Source organism: Bubalus kerabau, chromosome 12 (assembly GCF_029407905.1).
Source record: "Bubalus kerabau isolate K-KA32 ecotype Philippines breed swamp buffalo chromosome 12, PCC_UOA_SB_1v2, whole genome shotgun sequence".
In the NCBI taxonomy this organism is placed as follows: Eukaryota; Metazoa; Chordata; class Mammalia; order Artiodactyla; family Bovidae; genus Bubalus; species Bubalus kerabau.
Genome location: NC_073635.1, coordinates 46,067,997 through 46,078,210, shown reverse-complemented (window position 1 = coordinate 46,078,210; position 10,214 = coordinate 46,067,997). Strand labels below are relative to the sequence as shown.

The following is a 10,214-nucleotide window of genomic DNA, read 5'->3' as shown; positions in this document are numbered from 1 at the left end:
CCATGTATGAATGAAATGTTCTGACATTTCCACTTAAAACTGCCATTGGCCAATATGAAGATGAAAGGTAAAATTCATGCTAATAGCTAAAATTTTTAATTTTCCCTTTCTTAGAACAATATTAAATAGCAAAAAATACCATGACAACTTGAGGAAAGGAGAGAGAAAGGGAGAGAGGCAGAAACAGAGACTGTGGAAAAGTGTGGTACTTTTCCCCCGTTTTTTGAACAAAGTCTTGGGCATATGCATTTTTGCACAGTGGCCCATAAATTGTGTACCTGTCTCTGATACAAACCCTAAAATGTTGTGTTTATATGATCATAAAAGATTCTTCTCCTTCTTTAAGGTAGCTGCTACTGCTGCTAAGTCACTTCAGTCATGTCCGACTCTGTGTGATCCCATAGATGGCAGCCCACCAGGCTCTGCCATCCCTGGGATTCTCCAGGCAAGAACACTGGAGTGGGTTGCCATTTCCTTCTCCAATGCATGAAAGTGAAAAGTGAAAGTGAAGTCGCTCAGTCGTGTCCGACTCTTAACGATCCCATGGACTGCAGCCCACCAGGCTCCTCCATCCATGGGATTTTCCAGGCAAGAGTACTGGAGTGGGGTGCCATTGCCTTCTCCTCTTTAAGGTAGATTATGTGGTAAATTTGTACAATTATTATTACAATATTAACAGTAAAAGCAAATACATATTTTTCCTTTTTTGATTAATTTTTCAAATTAAGAAAGCTTCCTTAGCTTTGTTTATAAAATTTCATTAATAAATGCATTATTGTATACCCAAATGTGTGGTTGAAGTAATAGGATTTTCATTAATATTTCTGATGAATGTTGAAATTTGGTAATGAGAAAGTAGAAGATAAATATGGAATAAAGCCATAAGTATGCTATGCAAATTATGAATAGCAAATTGGACACATTGATTAGATTCTTAGAAGGTGTAATAGATTGAAAAAAGAAGTCTGTCAACTAAATTTTTGACAGGTGTCAAATACACAGAACTATTTTTTAAAATGAGATTAAGTAATTGACAGAGGGTGCTATGTGCACTTTTTATAAGTATGATTCAGTTTATTTTTACTAACATGAAGAATACTTTAGCAATTGATAGTTTTTGAAAACTAAGTGACCTTAGGAACTCAACTACCTGTTGTGGTGCAAATTTAGAACTAGATTCAAAGTTCTTTGTAATGTAATCGATAGTTTGCAAGATCATAATAGCATTTCATTCTTTATATGACTATCATGTTCCTTGTAGGCTGAGAATACAATATCATAAATCAATATCTCAATGTGGCCATCCAAAGGAATCAACTGTTCTGTTGTTTAGAACTTTGTTACCATAGTAGAAAGATTTCTAGATATGGACTCAAAAAAGAGTTATGAGTTCCAGTCATGATCTAGCATTTCACTGCCTGAATGACTGTGGGCAGGAGACTAACATTACTGAAACTTAGTTTTGTTATCTGTGTAATGGGGATAATAACATTTTCTGTGTCTCATGCATAGGATGTGGGAATCGAAGCAGCATTAAGTACAAAAGTATTCTGTAAATCATGATGGACTACATAAGTGAGAGTTTCACTAACATAAATGGGCTTCCACTATGGGCTGAATTTACTGTTAGCCGGAGAATAACATTAGTAACCCACTATACTCATATAACAATTTAGTGGATGCTAATCATTTTACTTTTATCAGTTATTCTTTTTGCCAATGGTATGAGAATTGCAAAACTGAATTAGATCTATGAGTAAACTGAGACAAAGACTTTAAATAATTGCCTGAGATCATAGAATCATCAAGTTTGGTAACTGAAAAAAATGTTAATGATTATTTGCTCTATTTTTTTCATTCTCCATATGAGAAAATTGAGGTTCAGATAAAATTGGTGAATTTCCTATGGCATGTATAAAAGAACAATTATATTACTTCATATATTTTACTTTATAGTTCCTTTTTCATTCTTATTAAATCTTTGCTATTCCTACAATGGCAATAATTTAATTTCTTCTTTAGTTGAAACAAATTTTATCATTCAATATACATAAAATTATAATATACTGTGATAGAGCATGATATTAACATTCATAATTTTAAATATTGCATTCATTAACTTATTTATTCAGAAATACAAATGAAGTTATCTAGTGTACCAGGCATTGTCAGTTACTCACAAGAAAATTCTCTTCTATTCTTTTCTTTAAGTCTAGTGCTTAAAGAGTAAGATAGACTCACTCATGGAGAAGGCGATGGCACCCCACTCCAGTACTCTTGCCTGGAAAATCCCATGGACTGAGGAGCCTGGTAGGCTATAGTCCATGGGGTCGCGAAGAGTCGGACACAACTGAGCGACTTCCCTTTCACTTTTCACTTTCATGCACTGGAGAAGGAAATGGCAACCCACTCCAGTGTTCTTGCCTGGAGAATCCCAGGGACGGGGGAGCCTGGTGGGCTGCCGTCTATGGGGTCACACAGAGTCGGACACGACTAAAGTGACTCAGCAGCAGCAGCAGACTCACTCATTTCAAAGCAAATGAAAACATATAAGATGAATTGTTAGTTATAAATAGTACCATAAATAAAGCAAACCTATTGTAGAGACATAGAATGAATAGAAGAAAACTGAGCTGTGAATTAAAAATGAGTGGTCAGATAATGCTGCTTTGATGAGGGGACACTTTGATTGAGTTAACCATGGCTAGTGAACATAAGTCAGGGACACAGCAAATAAAAAGCTAAGGGACTTTAATTGTATGTGAAATGCAGTAGAAAATAGGAAAGTACTATGGTGCACTGTAACTTTTAGAGTATCACTGTAGCTTCAGTATAGACGGTGATTGGAGGAACTAATAATGGAAGCAAATGAAATCAGGATTGCAGTAGTACTGGGGAGAGAGGATGTTAATGTGGAGGCAAGGCTGCTGTGCTGTATTTGTATTGCTCCGCCTATAGGTGGCACCATTCTCACAGACTGCAACTTGAATAGTTCTCTATTATAGAATTGTATAGAGAACAGTAAAACTGTATACAATGACCCTTCTTGGAGTGGGATGGTAACAGTAGAGAAGGAGAAAGTTGGCAGAAAAAATATATAGAGTAAATAATACATTAAGCCTTTTAATTATATGAATAGTAATCAAGAAAAATGGGAGAGTTCTCTTTTTTTTTTTTTTTTTTTACAATTTGAAAGATAATTTACAAACAAGACATTTGTAAATTTACAAATTTGTAAGAGGAGAAGGTGTGGAGAAAAAGGAACCCCTGGCACTGTTGGTGGGAATGTGGACTGGTACAGCCACTATGGAGGACAGTATAAAGATTCTTAAAAAACTAGGAATGAAACTATCATACATCCGAGAAATCCCAGGAATTTCTGGGCATATACCCCGAGGAAAGCAGAAGTAAAAAAAAAACACATGTTTATTGCAGCAGCTTTTACAATATCTGGGACATGGAAGCAGCCTAGATGTCCATTGGCAGAAGAATGGATAAGGAAGTTGTGGTACATATGCGCAATGGAATATTGCTAAGCTATAAAAAGGAATGCATTTAGGTTAGTCCTAGAAGTCTGAAATGCAGCACTTGGATGCAATCTCAAAAATGACAGAATGATCTCTATTCATTTCCAAGGCAGACCATTCACTATCATAGTAATCCAAGTTTATGTCCTCACTAGTAACGCTGAAAAAGCTGAAGTTGAATGGTTCGATGCAGACCTACAAGACCTTCTAGATCTAACACCCATAAAAGATGTCCCTTTGTTTATAGGGGACTGGAATGCAAAAGAGGAAATCAAGAAACACCTGGAATAACAGGCAAATTTGGCCTTGGAGTAGAGAATGAAGCAGGGCAAAGGCTAATAGAGTTTTGCCAAGAGAAAGCACTGGTCATAGTGTTAGGTAGGTAGAACAGGGAAGAGGAGTCCAAAGTGGCGGTGGCTAAAAGACAAAGAAGGGCAAAGGAAGGTCCGAGGACCAGAGTGAAGACTTTAGGCAGAACAAACAGCACTCCTGGCTAAGCCCAATTTGCGTAGGGCAGGCCCAGGTGGAGGAAAAAACATAAAAGGAGGAGCCAAAATGCTTTCTCACAAAACGCTCTCTCAAAATGCTCTCTCTCCAGCGTGCGTGCACTCTTTTCTCTCTCTCTCTCTCTCTCCTGCTATCTTCTAAATAAAATAGAGCTGTAACACTGATTTGCCTAAGAGCTGTAGCACAGTTTGTCCAAGACCTGAGAGCTGTGACGCGCCGAGGGCTTTAATGTCCGTTGCTCCAAATCTTTGTTGTGACGAGACAAAGAACCTGGAACATACACTCGCGTGACATCTATGGTGCCGTGACTCGGATATAACCTGGCTGAAACAACCTCAGTGTAGAAGAGGCCAAACACAGCAGGAGCCAAACCCAGCGAAGCTCCCGCGCTAGAAGCGGAAGGCGAAGAAACCCAGCTCAGGGGAAGGCCCATCGTGCTGGAAACCGGGATAGCGAAAAACGAACTCAGCAGAAAGCTCACGCAGCCCAGTCTCAGATTCCAGAAGACCTCCAGTTAAGGTAAGAGGTCCTTGCTCCTATGGCTGGAGGGACCTTTACAATCTCTCGTTTCTTGTTTCCTCGAACCTCCCGCAAACAGGCGGGAGGCAGGGGCACAATTGAGGGACTCTGGAGAGGCTACTCCTCCGTATGTTCCAAAGGCGCTATCTGCTGAGCCCCAGTAGCTGTTACACAAGCTGGTGGGGGTTCTTCTGTCCTTTCTCTTCTCTGTGCCAAAGATCAGACCAATGAAACTGTGAGCACCGGTCAGATATTTAGCAAATTTTCTGGCGGGCTATGAAGGGGATTCCTTGGCATGTTTTTCCCACTGCTTTTTCCTCCTGTCCTTCAGCTCTCTCCCAGGACTCAAGCCCGGCCAAAACTAATGAAACTCAGGCTCTGATGTCTCATTGCAAAAATTCATTGAGATACAAAGCGATAAGAGGTAGATTTGTTAGGATCCAGAGAGAAGCCACCCTTCAGGGTGTGAACTGTTGCCGAGGGCAAGGGCTGGGGCCATGGAATTAGGCCTGGCTAGGTTTTGTGAGGGAATGGAATTCATATGCTAATGAGTGACAGGATCATCCCAGCCATTGGGGAACCACCCACTCCTCCCTCTTTTGACCTTGTGCCTTGGAGCTGTCCTGCCACCTCTGGGTGTGTCTGTTGGCTTATAGATTGGGGGTTAAGGTTTACTTGAATTTGACTTGTCATCTTGGACCCAATTGATTTTAATTGGTTTACATTATACCCTTGTGCTACGTCATTCTTTCAAAGGTTGTGCTCTGCCCCCTTTCCTCCTGTTTCATGCTCTTTTCCTGAGCCCCATCCAGACCCACAAGGTTGCCTCTACAATCTTCTGGAGAGACAACCAGAAAATAGCTGGCCTTGGGAGGGAAATACTCTATAATATTCAACCCCCTAATCCTACCCAATACTGGTCACACTGGAGATCTTGGGGATACCCAAACTCTAGTCCGGGGGATCCCAGGAGGTCATCACACCTTGACCTGCCTAGGGATCGGTCTTCGAGAGGTTGTCACACCTCAACCTGTTCGGGGATCCTCTAGTCCCAGGGGTCCCAGGAGGTAGTCACACCTCGACCTGGCCAGGGACCCAATTCTCGGGAGGCCGTCACGCCTCGACCTGCCTGGGGATTCGATCTCTAGGAGGTTGTCACGCCTCAGCCTGCCTGGGGATCTGCACCCTGACCCGGGGACGCCTGGCTCTCAGGTTGCAACTGTACTAGGTAGGATGAGCTTACATATCTATTCCCGTCCACGGTGAGCAAACTAGCAATGAGTTACAAACCCCTTAATTCTACCCAGTACTGGTCACACTGGAGATCTTGGGGATACCCAAACTCCAGTCCGGGGGGTCCCAGGAGGTCATCACGCCTTGACCTGCCTAGGGATCGGTCTTCCAGAGGTTGTCATGCCTCAAACTGTTCAGGGATCCTCTAGTCCCAGGGGTCCCAGGAGGTAGTCACACCTCGACCTGCCCAGGGACCCAATTCTCAGGAGGCCATCATGCCTCGACCTGCCTGGGGATCTGCACCCTGACCCAGGGATGCCTGCCTCTCAGGTTGCAACAGTTCTGGGTAGGATAAGCTTCAGAAAGACTCACCCCTAAGGAAGTCTACCTATCAAAACAGAAAGAAGCCTATTACCTGTGGGACTGTGCCCAGTCTCAGCAATAATTCAGGAGCCCAATGAGAACCCCATTGCCTTTCTGGAGAGGCTAAAAGAGGCACTCCAAAAGTTTACCAACCTGGACTTAGACTCTTACAAGGGACGGGTGATTTTAAAGGACAAATTCCTGTCCCAATGTGCATCAGATATCAGAATTAAGTTACAGCAGCTACAACAGCAGGACCCTGCTACCTCTTTAGATAAGATGGTCCAGACAGCCACCAATACCTTTTTATAACAGGGAACAGGAGAAGGAGGCCAAGGCCCAGGAGAAGGAGAGAAAGAAAGAGACAAGGCATGTCCAGATGCTGGCCGCCCTCCAGAGAAGCCCAGTGGCAAACCCCGAGTCCTTGAAGGACATGGCACGAGACAAATGCCTGATCTGTAGACAGGTGGGGCATTGGGCCAAAGAGTGTCCAAACCATGACAAGTCTCCGAGAATGGCTTGCCACCAATGCCATCAACTGGGACACTGGGCAGCACTCTGCCCTCGGGACCCAAGAGACTCAAGGTCAAGCGCCAAGCCTGCCCTCATGATGGTTCAAGAGGACTGAAGCGGCCCGCTCCAGCCAGCCCGCCTGTCACAGATAACCATCACGGGGCTGGAGCCAAGGGTGCGACTGGATGTGGCAGGTAGGTCCGAGAATTTCTTGGTTGACACAGGGGCTACCTACTCTGTCTTGATCTCCTACTCCGGAGGCTTCTCCTCCCAAACCTGTACCATTTTGGGTGCTACAGGAAAAGCAACTACTAAAAGATTCACCCGAGCACTTCTTTGTTGCTGGGATGGACAAATATTTTCCCACCAGTTTCTGGTGGTCCCTGAGTGTCCTACTCCCTTATTGGGAAGAGATATACTCACTAAACTGGGGATCACCCTTGTGATGGGAAGTTTTTCAGCCCCTAGGGCTCTACAGCTTCTGGTTACTACTGAAGAACCCATTACACCTTCAATAGAGAGGGACCAAAAACTATGGGAAAACAAAATTAACCCCCAGGTGTGGGACCAGAGTATTCCTGGACGAGCCCACCAAGCTGAACTGGTCATTGTCCTCCAAGATCTCACTTGGTTTCCTAACTGGAAACAATATCCTCTCAAAAGAGAGGTTCGGGAGGGACTACAGCCTTTAATAAATAAATTCCTTGCTTGTGGGCTATTGGTCCCCACCAGTTCACCATGTAACACCGCAATCCTCTCAGTAAAGAAAAAAGATGGAACCTGGAGAATGGTTCAAGATCTCCGGATCATATATGAAGCTGTAGTCCCCCTCCATCCCACAGTACCCAATCCCTATGTAATCTTGGGAGAAATCCCACCCAGTGCCAAGTGGTTTACAGTCTTAGATCTCAAAGATGCATTTTTTTGCATACCACTGGCTAAAGGATCCCAATACCTTTTTGCCTTTGAGTGGGAGGCCCCAAGAGAAAAACACCAACAGATGACTTGGACAGTATTACCTCAGGGGTTCAGAGATAGCCCCCACCTGTTTGGACAGGCCCTTAGCAGGGATTTCCTAGATCTGGACCTGGGACCTAATGGGAAAATATTGCAATACGTAGATGACCTACTAATCTGCTCTCCAGATGAGAAAAGTGCCCAACAACATGCAATTCAGGTTCTAAAGTTCTTGGCAGAAAGGGGATATAAAGTCTCCCATGCTAAGGCACAGATGGTTGAGACAAAGGTCACTCACCTGAGAGTTCAGATTACACACGGGTCCAGGAAGCTGTCCTCTGATCGGGTACAAGGAATCCTCCAGTTGCTCTCCCCCACGACTCGAAAACAATTGAAAGCTTTCCTGGGGCTAACTGGTTATTGTAGAATCTGGATACCTAATTATGGTCTAATTGCCCAGCCCTTATATGAAAGCTTAAAGGGACAAGATGATTCAACCCCATTGATGTAGAGAACGCCTCAAAAGAAGGCAGAGGCTGTACTAAAACAGGCCTTAACTTAGGCACCTGCCTTGAGGTTGCCAGACCCAGAAAAAGCATTCCAACTTTATGTCCATGGAAGAGAGGGAATAGCCTTGGGAGTGTTAACTCAAAGGTTGGGATCTGAGCCCCAGCCTGTAGCTTACTTATCCAAGAGGCTCGATCCAACTACCCGAGGTTGGCCCCCCTGCCTTCAAAATCTTGAAGCTATTGCAATCATGATAGAAGATACTTTAAAACTCTCCTTTGGGGGCAAACTAACTATTTTTACCAGCCACCAAGTAAAACAACTCCTAAATGGGAGAGGCCATTTATGGATGTCTGATCAAAGAATCCTCAGATATCAAGTAATGCTGATGGAAAATCCAGGTCTCACTATATCCCCTTGTGAGGTTCTTAATGCAGCCACCCTCCTGCCTACCCCCTAGGGCTCTCTCCCCTTTCACTCTTGTCTAGAAACCTTGGACCACTGGACAAAACCCGGAGAGGGATTGTCAGAAGATCCTCTGACCAGTCCTGAGGAAATCTGGTACACTGATGGAAGCAGCTTTATCTTGGATGGAAAAAGAAGAGCCGGGTATGCAGTAGTTTGCAATTTTGAGACCATAGAGGCTAAGTCTCTGCCACCAGAGACTTAGCCACCAGCCCAATTAGCTGAGCTCATAGCCCTGACTTGAGCTTTAGTGCTGGGAAAAAGAAAAAGAATAGCCATCTACACTGACTCCAAGTATGCCTTTCAGGTGCTACATGCACATGCGGCTATTTGGAAGAAAAGAGGCCACTTGACCACTCGAGGGTCCCCAATCAAATATGGTGATCAGATTCTTCAACTCTTGGAGGCAGTCCATCTGCCCACTGAGGTTTCAGTCTCCCACTGTAAAGGACACCAAAAAGGGAACACGGAAGTGGCACGAGGGAACCAAGCAGCTGATCAGGCAGCTAGGAGAGCAGCATTACAGAACCATGACCTAATAGGGTTACCACCTTAGTTCCACAGACTAATTTGCCAGAAACTCCTTCATATACTGAAGGTGAGACTCTTAAAGCTAAGAGCGAGGGCTTTCAAGAAGATCATATGGGTTGGTTCCAAAAGGAGGGACTCCTTTTTCTGCCTGGAAACCTCCAGTGGAAGTTGGTTAACTCCTTACATGCCACTACTCATTTAGGAGAAAAGGCCCTCTAAAGATTACTAGAAAGGTCCTTCAGAGGAGCAGGCCTCCAAACAACTGTAAGACAGGTGGTATCCTCTTGTCCCACTTGCCAATTAAACAACCCCCAAGGAGCTCGAAGACCCCAGCTGGCCCAGCCCGTCCAACAATGTGGGGCCTACCCAGGAGAGGACTGGCAGATGGACTTCGCCATCTGTTGAGGAACAAACACCCTCTTCCACAACACAAGAGAAGACTATACACATGGATATCACCAGATGGTCAATACCAAAATCAGATTAATTATATTATTTGCAGCCAAAGATAGAGAAGCTCTATATAGTCAGCAAAAACAAGACCTGAAATTGACTGTGGCTCAGATCATGAACTCCTTATTGCCGAATTCAGACTTAAATTGAAGAAAGTGGGGAAAACCACTAGACCATTCAGGTATGACCTAAATCAAATCCCTTCTGATTATACAGTAGAAGTGACAAACAGATTCAAGGAATTAGATCTGATAGAGTGCCTGAAGAATTATAGATGGGGGTTCATGACATTGTACAGGAGACAGGAATCAAGACTATCCCTAAGAAAAAGAAATGCAAAAAAGCAAAATGGCTGTCTGAGGAGGCCTTACAAATAGCTGTGAAAAGGAGATAAGTGAAAAGCAAAGGAAAAAAGGAAGGCATACCCATTTGAATGCAGAGTTCCAAAGAGTAGCAAAGAGAGATAAGGAAACTTTCCTCATTGATCAGTGCAAATCAATAGAGGAAAACAATAGAATGGGAAAGACCTGAGATCTCTTCAAGAAAATTATAGATACAAGGGGAACATTTCATGCAAAGATGGACACAATAAAGGACAGAAATTGTATGGACCTAACAGAAGAATAAGATATTAAGAAG

General features: G+C 43.6%; 1 long non-coding RNA gene across 1 annotated transcript; it reads left to right on the top strand.

Moving 5' to 3' along the window:
• Positions 1–4,154: 4,154 nt before the first annotated feature.
• Positions 4,155–10,006, top strand: LOC129624560 (uncharacterized). The gene is made up of 3 exons (XR_008701010.1): positions 4,155–4,553; positions 6,465–6,856; positions 8,615–10,006. It is a non-coding gene; the product is annotated as an uncharacterized LOC129624560 (long non-coding RNA).
• The last annotated feature ends 208 nt before the right edge of the window (positions 10,007–10,214 follow it).